This window comes from Bos mutus, chromosome 13, assembly GCF_027580195.1.
Source record: "Bos mutus isolate GX-2022 chromosome 13, NWIPB_WYAK_1.1, whole genome shotgun sequence".
Lineage (NCBI taxonomy): Eukaryota > Metazoa > Chordata > Mammalia > Artiodactyla > Bovidae > Bos > Bos mutus.
In genome coordinates, this window is record NC_091629.1 from 79,828,412 (window position 1) to 79,841,344 (window position 12,933).

General features: G+C 42.0%; 1 protein-coding gene across 9 annotated transcripts in view; it reads right to left on the bottom strand.

Moving 5' to 3' along the window:
* Nucleotides 1-12,933, bottom strand: part of PLCB4 (phospholipase C beta 4) — a 483,912-nt gene that overhangs the window by 353,970 nt on the left and 117,009 nt on the right. For 2 of the 9 annotated variants that reach the window (XM_070381999.1, XM_070381993.1), the window contains exon 1: nucleotides 10,920-11,154. The exons of 6 other annotated variants lie outside the window; for them this stretch is intronic. The gene's annotated coding sequence lies outside the window, so the exon portion shown is untranslated. Of the gene's footprint in view, nucleotides 1-10,919; nucleotides 11,155-12,933 lie in introns of those variants that run through there. One more of the 9 variants, XM_070381998.1, reaches the window with a different exon arrangement.

Consider the following 12,933-nt stretch of genomic DNA (forward strand, 5'->3'; position numbering starts at 1 on the left):
ATACACTTGTAAATTATACATATTAGAAATCAATATAAAATTAAGTTACTTTCTCTCTGGCATCACAACATGTGAAAACAGCCCAGTGAATGCTCAGGCACTGCTGGTGTGAATGCCAAACGGCCCGATCATTCTGAAAACCAGTTTGGCAATTTCTCACGCAACTAAGTACACACATGACCCAGCCATCCCAGCCTTGGACACTTACTCAAGAAGAATAAAATCATGTCCACACAAAGACTTGTACACAAAAGCAGCTTTTTAACAGCCCCAAACTGGAAAGATATACATGTTCATCAATAGGTGAATAAACTGTGATACATCACACAAATGAATAAAACTCAGAAATTTAAACACTATACAACATAACAACCTGGAAGAATCTCAAAAACATTAAGCTAAAAGGAAACAGTTAGACAAAAGAATGCATGATTCCTTTTCTAGGAAATCCTAGAAAAAGCAGAAAGAATCTAGAGAGATAGAAAGCAGACCAGTGGTTGCCTAGGGCTAAGGGGTTTGAATGGAGAAGGCAATGGCACCCCACTCTAGTACTCTTGCCTGGAAAATCCCATGGATGGAGGAGCCTGGTGGGCTGCAGTCCATGGGGTCGCGAAGAGTCGGACACGACTGAGCGGCTTCACTTTCACTTTTCACTTTCATGCATTGGAGAAGGAAATGGCACCCCACTCCAGTGTTCTTGCCTGGAGAATCCCAGGGACAGGGGAGCCTGATGGGCTGACGTCTATGGAGTTGCATAGAGTCGGACACGACTGAAGCGACTTAGCAGCAGCAGCAGCAAGGGGTTTGAAAGGGTGGAGAGTGAAGAAAGGTCCAAACAAACCTTTTTGGGTAACAGAAAAGTTCCACATCGTGACAATGGCAGTGGTGACACCAGCGGGCACACTGATCAACACTCACTGAAATGAGTGATGGACACCGATAATGGATACATGCTATTGCACATGAATTATAATTCAATAAAGCTGATGTTTTTCAATTGGCCCAATGGACTTTCCACCAAATTTGGAGACTGTTAGGAACAATCTGACTTGCCATGAAGGCAGGTTTGTGTGGTAGATATGAAATTTACTTTGAATGACTCTGTAGTGGGAAGAGGGGAAGGGGTGGAATTTTTGTGTTTCACATGGAGTAAGCCGGTCACTAACACTTATTGAAACTGCCATCATTTTATAGATGGGCAGTGGGCCTATCTGAGATGGGAACAAGTTGGTGAGTTCCAGGAATGAGAATTGTGTTTAGTTTGGTACAATTTGAGCTTTAAGCCCAGTGGGTAGACTCTGTAACTAGGAACTACTTCTTCCTGGTGCCAAACCCCAGATTACCATTTCTGAGTTGAAATAAGGTGACTTTGGACAACTTACTGGAACTGAAAATGTTCAAAGAATAGTTTATTGGAAGTGACACCTCTGGAGACTGGGGCTAGTTGAATTCAGAAACTGAGAGAGTTAGGCCTAGAAGAGCAAAGCCTCTCCCCAGCCCCGTGTGTGACAATCAAATACACCAATGGTTCTTAACCTTGACTGAATGAGAATCTTCTGGACAGCTTGTTAGAGCATAGGTTTCTGGACCCCACCTTCAGAGCTGCTGATTCAGGAGGCCAGGTGTGGCATCTCTGGCAAGTTCCCAGGTGACGTGGATGCTACTGATCTGGGGACCACCCTTGGAGAACCAGCTGTATACCCTGGTTTTATGGATCCTTACATATTCAACAGTTCTCAAACAGCCTTACCCATGAATTAAGTAGAAAGAAGTCCAATTTATTTTACTAGCTACACAATTTACACTAACAATAGTAAGAAAGGTCAGAAGAAAAAACTCCATAGTTACTGGAATAGAGGGACAGCTTGTTCCTGCTTCAGGTACCTTCCTATGTGGATGAGTTTTTCTCAGCTTTTAGGTTACTAAGTAGCTTCTGTATTTCGGACATTAATTTTGCCACTCTCTTATCAGTAAAAGTGGATATTATACTATGTTCTTGGTAATAAATGACACTGTCACAAGTTCAAAATGTACATCATTTTCTATTGTCAGATGAAAAAGACAGAGATAAGAGAATTGTGAGGGTAGGACTATAGGGTGAAGAGGAGTTACATGAAAAGGTTTAGAAATGGGGAAGAAAGATACAAATCACAGCAGACTCAAAAATTCTCCAGGGGAAAGAAGCAGTGTGTGAGAGATTAATAATCACAGGGCCAAAGAGGGAAGAAATGGCTTGATGAACTGGAAGTTTACTCTAGAGATAAGAAGAAAATAACAATGGGAAAAGGACTTGAAATATAAAATAATGCTGGGTAAAATAAAAACAAAACAAAAACAGAAAAAAAGCCAAGAGAAAAGGAAGACCTGTTTGTTTTTAAGTTATTAAATATGACATTTAAAAAACAAGATATACCAATAGACAGTGATTTCTGAAGAGAGGAAGGGAAAGGCCAGTTTTTAAAATATTGCCACCTTATTCGCTGGATAAATGTCCAGTTCCAGGTTACTAGAAATCAACTGTGGTTCCTCAGTACTTTAGAGGTCCCAGCTTGAAGCGGTGGGATATGTCCCTGGGGGGCGTGGTGGACAGGACAGTGTCCTCCCCCCGGAAGACGTGCACTCCTCATCCCTGCAGCCTGTGACCATGCTACCTCACATGGCCAGAGGGACACTGCAGATGTGAATAAATTAAAGATCTTAAGTTGGAGAGATGGGTGGGCCCCTGTAAGACAAGGTTCTTATAAAACAGAAGACAGGAGGCCGTGGTATCAAAGGAGGAGACATGCCAAGAGAACTAAAAACCAGAGTGATGTAGCCATAAGCCTCAGCACATGGGTGACCTCCAGGAATAGGACAATGAACAGACTCTCTCCTACAGTCTTCAGAAAAGCACAGCCTTGCACACCTATTTTAAACTCCCGATCTCCAGAGCTATGAGATGATAAACCTGCAGTGTTTTCAGCCACAAAGTCTGTGGCAATTTGTTGCAGCAGCAAGAGGAAACTAATCCAGGGATCCTGGGCATGCTGGGCAGAACTGGAGAGCGCTGGCCTCCTCTAACGCAGAGAACACAAGTCTGGGTTTTGCAAGATCTTCCAGATTGTTAGGAGATGCAGAAAATCTGTGTGCATCAAGTTCAGTTCAGTTCACTCAGTCATGTCCGACTCTTTGCGACCCCATGAACTGCAGCACGTCAGGCCTCCCTATCCATCACCAACTCCGGGAGTTCACTCAGACTCATGTCCATCGAGTCGGTGATGCCATCCAGTTAGCGACTAGTAATACTGTGCAGGACACGGTACGACCACAGCACTGACTGTGGCTCCTTCTTTCCTTTATTGAACACGTCATCCATGTGATGCAGTTAGACTAAAAGCAGAATAGAAAAACAGAACAGGCTTTTCTGGCTCAATGCTCCCTCCACTCCAGACTACCGACCATATCCAAGCTTGCAGGGACAAAGAGCTCAGCTCACAAAGCTCTTACATTGCTGGCCAGAAGGCACTGAAGGCAGCATGAGGTCCATTTTCTGCCCCCGAATCACTCAGAAGCTGAACCTCACAGTGTTAGATTTTTCCTACATTCTAGACAACCACTGGGGCCAACATGCTTTATAGAATCATTCTGGAAGATGAAATTATTTTAGGAAAACTTTTTGTTCTCTGTGGATGAAAGGAATTACTGAAGTGTTAAATGTTAAGACTAACACTGAAACATGGCCAGATACATAAGAACACCTTTAAGAAGTGAAGGGGAAAGAAACATCAAAGTTCAAATTAATCTTGCCTAAAAGTAATTCTTCTGTAAATTCTACTCTTTGGGGCGAGTTGCTAGAAGAGGGGGGAATGAAGTTAGTCATGTTTACAGATGGAGAAGGCAATGGCACTCCACTCCAGGACTCTTGCCTAGAAAACCCCATAGGTGGAGGACACTGGTAGGCTGCAGTCCATGGGGCCGCGCTGAGTCGGACCCGACTGAGCGGCTTCACTTTCACTTTTCACTTTCACGCATTGGAGAAGGAAATGGCAACCCACTCCAATGTTCTTGCCTGGAGAATCCCAGGGACGGCAGAGCCTGGTGGGTGGCCGTCTACGGGGTCGCTCAGAGTCGGACACTACTCAAGAAACTTAGCAGCAGCAGCATGTACAGAGACAAGTGGCCTCTTCATACTCAGGCAACCAGCCAACAATATTTATTGATTGAAGGCTCTTCAAAACACTAAGCAAGAAAAAACTAGGATCTGCAAAAGTATAAGATAGGGTTCTAACACATAAGAATTCTCACGAAGGAATTCTGTGAGATCCCTGGGAAGATGAGGCCAATATGGGAAATAATCAGAGTACAATAAGTCCCCTACATATGAACAAGTTCTGTTCCAAGGCCACCAAAGTCAGCCTAGGCACCCAACAATCAGCTATATGGTACTGTACTGTAACACATTTACAATACTTTTCACACAAATAAAACATAAAAGACAGATACAAAAAATGAAGAAAATAGTTTTGATCTTACAATACAGTACTGTACCTTGAAAAGCATAGTACAAGTTGGCACATGAGGGCTGGCGGGGAGTGAACAGGCAAGCTACTGCCTGGAGGAGGGCGAGGAGGTAGAGACAGCAAAGCTGGAGGCCGGGCAGCAACAGAAGACAGAGGGTGAGCAGCGATCTCACTCACACCCGATACGGATGAAACCGCCTGCATCTCTGCAAGCTCTCAGCCTGAAGGTTTGTATGCAGGGGACTTACTACAAATAACGGTCTTTCTCTGCACTGAAGCTGATAAGTCAATGCAATATGGATGCATCGCATGTAAGGGATGGGTGGAGATCTGACTTTTGCAGGCAGGAAAGCTTCAGCATGGTTGGCTTTTATGCTAACCCTTCAAGGACAGGCAGGATGTAGGGAAAGGGTAAGCTATACTGCTCGACAGAAACTGGCTTGATGACTTCTCTCCTGTGCTAGAATCTTGCATTTTTAATTGAAGCCGAAAATACAATAAAACCTGAATAAATGGTGGTCCTTTATTATAAGATGAAGTTGTACAACAAATGCAAATGCTGTGTAAGATACAGAAGAAGATCATTGTTATTTCTTTCTATTCTACTGGGCCTTGATATTGTAAGAGGAAGAAGCAGTGACCATTTCCCACGATACTCTGTTACATGATTGTACCAGAAAATGCAGGCATATGTCTCCAATGCCCCCAATCACATAAGATAAAATACTGAATTAAGTAGAAGTCTGATACTGTTGTAACCAAGTAGAAAGTTCCTGAGATTTACAACCTGAATTCATGTTTTGCTTAAAACATGGTTTTCCAAGTTATTTTATCAGAACTGACCTCAGCACATGTTTGCAAATATTACTCTGTCCTTTCATCCCAGAGAAAAGCAACTTTAAATAGCTTGGAAATGCAGGTATAGATGTTTTTTTGGCCTATAGGTAGTTAACTATTAGCTCTAATAAGATAGAGCCAGTGTTTGGTTAGAATTTTGAAGAGACAACTGTTGAAATATTTGATCAATTTGGTTCTAAGGATCACACACTGTGCTTTTAAACACTGCTGGGTTATTATTTTCCTGCATTCCTTTATGAGAGAGAAAACAAACTTTCTATCAAATGATGTAATTTTAAAAATCACTATACATTTCCACGTAGTATTCTAGAGAAAGACTGTAAAAGAAGCTTCTGAGCACCTACCATACTACTTCTCTAACCCTGAGATATAACTCTGGATTTTTCTTATTGACAATAGCGGAAAAAGCCATGGTTTATAATTCAGGATTTCCTGGAAAAGCAAAATCCATCTGTATGTAACAGGTGGAGGAGCTGGGTGGGTTTTCAGAAGATGAGTCTCGTGTTCTATTAAAGCGTGTAAAATGACTGGCGAACATGAGCAAATCAAAAATAGGAGTTTTCTGACACTTCCAAAGAATTCACATTGAGCATTTTACAGCCCCCAGTAACATTACATACTTGCTTTCTTTTTTAAACTACTTTTATTTGTTTGTGTATTTGGCCGTGCTGGGCCTCGGTGTGCGCAGGCTCTTCTCTCCCCGTGGAGAGTGCGAGCTCCTCTCCAGCTGCGGAGCTCAGCTTCTCACCGAGGCGGCTGCTCCCGTTGCAGACCTCGGGCTCTGGAGCATGGGCTCAGCGCATGTGGCGCTTGGGCTTAACCGCGCCGGGGCATGTGGGGTATTCCCGGAGCAGGGAGGGACTGAGCCTGTGTCTCCTGAGTCTCCTCCATTGGCAGGCAGATTGTTTACCACTGAGCCACCAGGGAAGCCCAAAGTTGACCATACTCTTTCCGCTCTGCTACTTTCTTGCTGGGTATTTAAAAACTGCTTCTTTGTGACCAAAGACATTGCTGGACATTTTTACTTTTGGGCTACAGGTCTTTCTGAGAGCCTGGAGTTTCAAGCTAGCTGCTGTCTGATTAGTGGAGGTTTTACACAGCTGCGTATACTTGTCAGGACAGATGTGAATCAGGTACCTGAGACCAAAGCTGACACAAACTCCTGCATGCAGATATGGACTGTCTCAGGAACTATGTCACAGAACAGACTTTTATTCCTGAAGAAGCAGTGTGAGAAGCAGTGCACATTTCAGGCTCAGTCACGGGGTGAATTTTGTTGTTGCTATGTGCCGTGCTTAGTTGCTGTCTGTAGTGTCAGACTATTTGCTTAGTTGCTAAGTCGTGCCCAGCTCTTTTTGACCCTATGGACTGTAGCCCTCCAGGCTCTTCTGTCCATAGGATTTCCTAGGCAAGAATACTGGAGTGGGTTGCTATTTCCTTCGCCAGGCAATCTTCCCAACCCAGGAATCAAATCCGCATCTCCCGCATAACAAGTGGATTCTTTACCACTGAGCCACCAAGGAAGCCCTGTGGAGTGAATACATCCTCGAATAAAATCTTTACAGGAAACAGCTGGCCTGAAAACGGTGTTTTTGTTTTTTTTTTTTTCTCTATATCCAGAGAAACCAGGTGCATCAGTCCCAAGAACCTCTTAGAATACAGTTACTTCCAGGTGCCTGCGTCTCACCAGACACAAGAATCAACCAACTCATTGGCAAGTAATTTGTGCCAAAGAAAATCTGTGCCAGATATTCTAAGTTACTGTTTTTAAACTTTGATTTTTCAGGAATAAGAACACCATGAGTTACTCCAAATGAAACACAGAGTGAAGTAAGTCCGAAAGAGAAAAACAAATATTGCATATTAAAGCACATGGGTGGAATCTACAAAAAATGTACAGATGGACTACGTGCAGGACAAGAAGAGAGATGAAAACGCAGAGGACGGACATGTGCACACAGAAGGGGGCTGAACTGGGGGACTGGCATCGACATACAAACACCATCCTGTGTAAATGAGATAGACGGCTAGTGCAAACCTGCCGTACATACAGCACAGAGTTCAGCTCGTGCTCTGCGCTGAGCTGGATGGGGGAGATGGGAGGGGTCCCAGCAGGGCATCTGTACACATACAACGGCTTCACTTCATTGCACAGAAAAAAAGCAACGCAATGTGGTAAGCAACTACATCCCAATTAAAAAATATTAACTTATTAGAAAGTGGTGTACAATATGTAATGCTAAGTATGAAAATAACCTGCATCAAAATTTAGTTTCAAGAAATAAATTAACCACAAACCATCTATTCGTAATCAATGAGTTCTCATTTGAGAAGATTCACAAAAGAATATACGAGACGACAAAGGACATGAGGAAGCTTTCTCGGTGATGGTAATGTTTCAGATCTTGCCAAGGATCTACACTAGCACATCCATTTGTCCAAGCTCAACTCACATACAATTAGGTATGTGTATATTTCATGGTATGCAAATTGCATATGAAACACTATTGACAAACACCGAACTCTAGTTAAGAATGCCGAAATGTGCAAACTGATGCCTGAGGTTTATTTTGAAATGCATCATAAATAAGATAGTAAGAGATGGACAAAGGGATAGGTAGATACAGACAGATGTGATGAAGTAAAATGCTAACGGTATAATCTAGGCAGTGAAAATGCAACTGTTCTCTGTAAAACTTTCAAGTGTGAGATTCTCATTAAAAAGGGTTGGAGAAGAAAATATAATTGGGAATAAAATTACTGAAGCACTTAGAGCATCACAGCACTGCCCTGCTGCCCACTTCTTTCCCTTCAAGAGTTTACAGGATATCTAGGACCCTGATAGAATGCTGATGTTGAAAACTCAAAGCACAAGTCTAACAAGCTGAGACAAGCAAGGCTTCTTTTTTTTTTTTTAAATCAACTGCCCAAGACTGGTTGATTACATTGGGAAAATGTGTGTTATATGAAGGAAAGACGTAGCTCCCCACAGATGATTTCTATATTTAAATTCACACGGAGCTGTAGTGGGGCACCTGCAAGCCAGGCTGGAGAGAGGATGCTGTTAGAAGACGCAGGAGCAAGATGCAAATCAAACCCAACACACGTGAAAAAAGGCTCCTAATGGGCAGATGGAGAGAGTGGATGAGAGATTTGTCCTGAGAGGCCACAGGCAGGGCTGCCAACAGAAAGAGTCCTGCAAAAGGATCGCTGGGGAGGCTTGTGAGAAGTTACAAAGCCTCACATTTCCTCCCCAGAAACCATCACCTATCACATTACCTGTGAAGGGCCGCTGTCTACAGCCAGTCGGTTCACCTTGATCACATTCTCTGCCATTTACTTCACAAACTCATTGCTTAGCACAAACTAGAAAACATTCATTAAGTTAAAAATAACACTCTGGGAGGTGTTTGGCAGAGTGGTCCCAGAACCTGCAACATCAGCAGCCCTGGGGCTTGTTAGAAATGCAGGATCCCAGGCCGCAGCCTACACCTGCTGTGTTAGAATTTGCTGTTTAACCAAACCACAGATGATCTAGTGTGATCTTACGACGAGTCTGTAGCTGAGCCCTGGGGACCAAAGCCTTCCCAAGTAGCAGCTTTAACCTCAGAGAAGACAGCTACAGGAAACCAGGTGAACAACGGGAAGGCTTGACCTCCTATCTCCTGGAAGCACATTTCCTTGACAGTCACTTCCTCCCTACAATGCTATGACCTTGCCCCCACCTAAGAACGGAAGCTCCCTGGACCCCTGCCACCTTGGAGAGTCCACCACGGTAAACACATTGCAACCTGCTGTGAGCACTTTGGAAAGTTTCATATTCTCCAGCGGATCTAGAAATACCCCACACATCTCTGGAGAGGGGATCACTTTGCACGTATTGATAACTGCTCTTTTCTCTTCAACGGGTACAATCAGAGGAATTCTCCAGCTATTGCCCCCCATTCAGTTGTAAGACATCTGGGAAAGTTATTTATTGATCTTAAAAACAGCCATAGAATGTTGTTTATTTATTCACATTATCATGTGTACATTTGTCTAGGATAAGTGTATTTTAAAGACCATGTTTTGTTTATTTCAGTCACTGTAACAGAAACTTATGCTCAAATATCCGTGGCTAGTCATGGTTGATACAAAACTAAAGGTTTAACATTTTCTCTTATAATAGCATTTCTTGAAAGACACTAAGCTGACAAAACAAAGTACACAAAGATTTTTCTAAAGCCACCTTAAGTCAACTACTCTGTACTCACTGAAGTTTCATACTTCAGCACCACTTCTTTGTCTATAAATATGTGTAAAACTTTGTGAAAAGTGGTTTTTAAAAATATGGTTACCAAACACAAAAAAACAACTTTTAAGTTACTGATTCCCACTTTTATTTCAGGAATTTTACATATTGTCCAATCAACTTTCCAAAACAATAAGTAAGTGCATTTCCAAGACAGTAAGTAAAAAGTATATTTTCATTCTCTCTTTCTATTTAGGAAGAGACTTTTAAAAATAATCATCTTGCCTGTCTTAAGACAGTTTTTTAAAAAGCGGCAGTCAAGGACTTCCCTGGCGTCCAGCGGTTATGATGCTGCCCTTTCCCTGCAGGGGGCCCAGGTTTGATCTCGGGTCAGGGAACTGAGATCTCACATGCCACAGTGACACCAAAAAAGAAAAGTTGATGTTGCATCAAAGCCAAAAATAAAAACTAGTATCACTTGCTTATAAAAAGAAAGTAATGATAAAAATAAAAATTTTTAAGAGGAGGCAATCAAAACATGACACTGAAATACGTCTCATACTTTTATTACTAATTATGAAAAACAAAAATGAATCTTTTTGTAATAATTCGTGCATAATGGAAAAATGTTTAACACTTTCTGTGCTATATTGCATCATGCTAAGGTAGTCATAGAAAACATTTTCAAGAGACTGGCTAATTTTTTTTTTTTTTTTTTTTTTTTTTTTGGCTAGATTTTATTTTTTCCAGTAGGTTTACATTCAAAGCAAAACTGGGCAGAAAGTACAGAGATTTCTCATATACCCCTATATAGGTGGTTACTGTTTTAAATATGCAAAATGTTAAAAGATAGGCACACAAAAATCCTACCAGTCAATTGAATCATACCAATAAATGCCTTATTGAAAAATCTGAGTCCCAGTCAGGTTTAGAAGATTTATTAAAAAAAAAAAAAAAAAAGGACATCAAAATAAATCTGTATCTAATTAAAGCCAGAATCGCCATAAAACGATAGTATCTGATATATTTTGTTGCCTCAATCTTGTCTTAGGCTTCTCCCTTATTAGAAAATCTAAGGAAAAAAATCAGTAATAAAATAATCTTCATGAAAAGTCTGAGTGATCTAAGAAATTTAAAAACGGAGAAGTATTTTCCAGCGTTTTTTTTTTTTCCTGCCACTGCATAAACCTATACCTGCTTACCTTCAGGAACCACAAAAATAAAATTGTGCCAGCCCTACCTCAAGCTATAAAAAAAGAAACATCAAAATGACTCCCCTTTGTAAACCTTAACTTCCACCCATAAAGCCGTTTTTCAGTATGTTCTCTTACCTGAAGAGCAGTGAGCAGGCTGTAAACTTCACCCGGTCAGAAAGAGGATCTTGAGAGCACGCAGGCTGAGAACTGCAAGGATAAGCTCACTCTTTCCAGAAGGGAGACTCGGATGAGCAAGCCCCACACAGCCAGCACATGTAAGGACTCTCCCTGCAGCGTCCCAGCCCTCGGCCACAAAGCGAGACGCTGGACAAACCGTGCCCATAGCCACAACAAACATCCAGACACAGGGGCCGAGAAAGACTCTTTTCACTATTCCAAGCAGAAAGACAAACATAGCAAATGCTTTTGGCCGGCACCTTGCCAAGTATCTGCCCGTGAATGAGTGAGTGCCCCGCACACGAGAAGTGCCACTTGCCCAGAGGCTAAGGCTTCTTAGCAGGAACAGGAAAGTTTGAATCCTACACCAGAACTCATCCTTCCAATAAATCTTTGACTTCTCTAAAGTGAAGGCTATGAAAATTCAAGCTATAAACCTAAAGGAAAGCCCAACTGACTGTCCATTCAGGAACTGGGATAACTTGCGAGCTGCTAAAAGTCTTTGTTTCAACTCCCCCATCTGCCTGCCACCTTTTGCCCGTTTCCCTCTGTAACACCTTCAGGATTCAAGAAAGAAAGTAGATTTTTTAAACTCTTAAGTTACCAGTAGTGCTGATCGAAAGAAAAATAGGTAAGAACTAATAGATCGAGTGAGATCTGGAGATTATACTCCTTGCACAGATAGTAAAATGTGGATACTTTGGTCCTAGAAATATATTTTGAGAGGATTTTAATTCTCCATCAAATTAAGATACTAACACACACACACACACACACACACACAAGCACTAGTATGGCAATTTTTTTAAAAGGTTAGCTTTTCCCAAAATGTGCCAGAGAGTGTAAAATACTTCACAAAACAAGGTTTCAGGGTGAAATTTTAGGGTGGTCAATCTAGACTAATGTCAATAGAATCCTATACAGCAGAAACTTTAAAAAATGGTTTATGCACTACATCCCAATTATTTAACCATGGGACCCTTTATTTGTGGGGCATCCAGAGGGAATTATATTTTTTCAGACACACTTGGGAAGTGCTAATAATTTTAGATTCACTTGCCCGTTTTTATGCAACGTACCTGACACTGTGATGACTTTTCAAAGCACTTAGAAAAGCCCTTAGATTACAAAGCTTCCCATCTACCTCTAATTTGTACTAATTTCTATGAAATTCCAGTGTGATCAATTTCTAGATTACTCAATATTAATAAACAGTAAACATATTTTAAAAACATAAATATGAGAAATAGGCTATACATGTATTTCATGGGCGTCTCCTTCATTCCACCCATTATGCTGGGAAACAAGGGACACCCTCAAGCAGCTCGACCTTCTGCTGGAGCCCCTGCAGCTGCTCTGGTGGGTGTGTGGTTGCACCAGGTCACCCATCTGCCCTCCAGAGTTGAACATCAGACCTCAGAGATGAACATTCAGCCAACATATCCTACAGAGAGGGCACCCCAGCCAAGATACCAACACCGAGGCAGGAGTAGCCACCACCCAAACCCAACACCTACTGCATCCGTATGTGTACATTTCAACCACTTTACAGGCAGACTCAAGGGGAGGAAACTGAGTCAGATCCCTCCAGCAAACCACATGTAGAACCACCTCCCCCGTCCAGCACCTCCTCTCCTCTCAAATCCCAAAGCCCTGCACACCCAGCAATCTTGACATCCTTCTGTTCTCATTTAGGTGGAAAAGCAGGTTTTCAGGATAGATGGGCGGTTCACAGCTGCTCCACTGAAATAACTGAGTCACACTGACCCCTCACTCATCTGCCCTGACTACTCCAGAACCATTGCACACGAGTCGTTTTTCCAGCTCCTGTCCCCTTAAAGATCAACATCTTTCTAAAATGAGGTTTATTCCCCTTATCCTTCTAATAAGATATTTAACCTTTAATTTAAAAGCTATGTCTTTCATTCATGAATCCATATTCTACTGAATTATAAGCATAATATTCTCTCAA